The sequence below is a fragment of the Spea bombifrons genome, chromosome 2, assembly GCF_027358695.1.
Source record: "Spea bombifrons isolate aSpeBom1 chromosome 2, aSpeBom1.2.pri, whole genome shotgun sequence".
Taxonomy (NCBI): domain Eukaryota; kingdom Metazoa; phylum Chordata; class Amphibia; order Anura; family Pelobatidae; genus Spea; species Spea bombifrons.
Window position 1 is genome coordinate 120,543,475 of NC_071088.1, and position 2,655 is coordinate 120,546,129.

The window sequence follows — 2,655 nt, forward strand, 5'->3', positions numbered from 1 at the left end:
TGATTTGGACTTGTTTTGCAGCCACATGACCTGGGAACCTTGCAATCATCAAGTCGACCACGAACTCCTCTGTATACCAAAGCATTCTAGAGTCAAATGTGAGGCCATCTTTCCAACAGCTAAAGCTTGGCTGAAATTGGGTCATGCAATAGGATAATGATCTCAAGTCAAAAGAAAAGAATCAATGGCCCAGTCAAAATCTACACCTCAACCCAACTGAAATGCTGTAGCGTGACCTTAAGAGAGATCTGCATTAACAAATACCCACAAACCTCAATAAACCAAAGCAACGTTGTAAAGAAGAAATTGATAAAGTCATACAGAAAACGATTACTTTAAGTTAATGCTGTTAAAATTGGTTCTACACAGTGTAATATCTCACGAGTTGCTCATTTGAGGTTGCATTTTTGTTATTTTGTCATGATATCTCCATAGAATTTAAAGAGGGTGTACTTTTTTTTCACACGACTGTAGATGTCTAGCAGAGTGTCCTTTGGTAAGCAATCCATGGTGAGAATACCCCATGGTTACATTCCTGCCTAGTCAAGGGGTTACATAAATACCGGGTCACTGCATGGAATTTGGTAGGAAACAGAATTGCCAATTGTAGAGAAAAAAAGTTGATACAGTACGATGTTATGATGTTCCTTAACACATATAAAATCTGGATTATTTCAATTGAAAATGTAGTGTTCTTCATAAATGATAATATTGATGATGATAATAAAGTCAATGATTCTTGTCTCTAACTACATTTCTACAATACAAAGGAAGAGTCTATCATCTGGACTTCTGACACACTTGGCTATAACTGTATGGATTTCAAATTTGCTCTCTGTATGTTTGTCAGAGGGATATAGGTAATATTTCTGAGACACACACGTGCTCAGACATGTCTTTTTTGCCAAAATAATACACTCTCTCTCAATATTTGGAATTTGCTTAATATGATGCGAAGATGGTCTGTCATCGTCTACTGTGTAAAAAGTAAGTAATCACAGACCGCGGAATGAGCAAAGGACAAATATATCTAGAACTAGAAGAGGCTTCCTTCTGGGACGACAGCCATGCAGACCAATTTGATGCAGTGTGCGGCGTACGGTCTGAGCCCTGACAGTCTGACCCCCCACCCCTTCAACCTCTGCAGCAATGCTGGCAGCACTCATACGTCTATTTCCCAAAGACAACCTCTGGATATGACGCTGAGCACGTGCACTCAAGTTCTTTGGTCGACCATGGCGAGGCCCGTTCTGAGTGGAACCTGTCCTGTGAAACCGCTGTATGGTTTTGCCCACCGTGCTGCAGCTCAGTTTCAGGGTCTTGGCAATCTTCTTATAGCCTAGCCCTAGGCCATCTTTATGTAGAGCAACAATTTTCATATCCTTAGAAAGTCCTTTGCCATGAGGTGCCATGTTGAACTTCCAGTGACCAGTATGAAAGAGTGTGAGAGCAATAACACCAAATTTAACACACCTGCTCACCATTCACACCTGAGACCTTGTAACACTAACAAGTCACATGACACCGGGGAGGGAAAATGGCCAATTGAGCCATTTCCACTTAGGGGTGTACTTCCTTTGTTGCCAAGGTTTAGACATTAATGGCTGTGTGTTGAGTTATTTTGAGGGGACAGCAAATTTACACTGTTATACAGGCTGTACACTCACTACTTTACATTGTAGCAGAGTGTCATTTCTTCAGTGTTGCCACATGAAAAGATATAATAAAATATTTACAAAAGTGTGAGGGGTGTACTCACTTTTGTGATATATTGTGTATATATATATATATATATATATATATATATATATATATGTATATATATATATATATATATATATATATCTACACACATAAATATATACACACGCACACTACCGTTCAAAATAAATACTTAATTGTGATTGTCTTTGCTACTATAAATGCGACCCTCAGTTTTAACAATCTGGCATCTGGTGAAATGGAAACACAGAAAACATCTATTATAAAATGCCTTGACAAAACACAAACTGAGCCCTGTAACAGCAGCAACGTAATAACAATTAACAATTAGTGTAGAAAAAAATGTTTATTCTACCAGGTGTACATATACTAATGCAAATATTTGCAAAAGACTTTGTAGAGAAGTCGAGCTCCCGGAAAAGAGGTTTACTGCTGTGAAAAGTAACAGTGAAATCCTAGTACTTCTTTGTGTCCATTATCAGAGAAACACAACACAATATCTGGCCTCAGCAGACTCCATAGACAGAAAACCTAGCAACGCACCGCTCTTTATCACATACATCTGTGTTCTCATTACTGCATGTGCGTCTTTTAGATTGAACGCACAATTTGGCTAAATTTGTATAATAATGAATTCTGCAGTACACGTTTAATAAATATAAATTATTTAGACCATTATTTAGTAGAATACTAAAAGCCCAATTTTATGTTCTACATAGTAATATAGTATAGTAGGTTGAAAAAAAGACTTCAGCCCATCAAGTTCAACCTTTCACTCATACCTACTTCTAATCTTCTAAAGCTTATAGGAAAAAGAAATGTCCAAATTTCTCCAAATTGGACCCGTATCAATGATCACATTTACTACATGAGACGGCAGAGAAAGTCAGAGGTATCTCAAACAAAATAAATGGTTTTTGCCACCAATCTTTC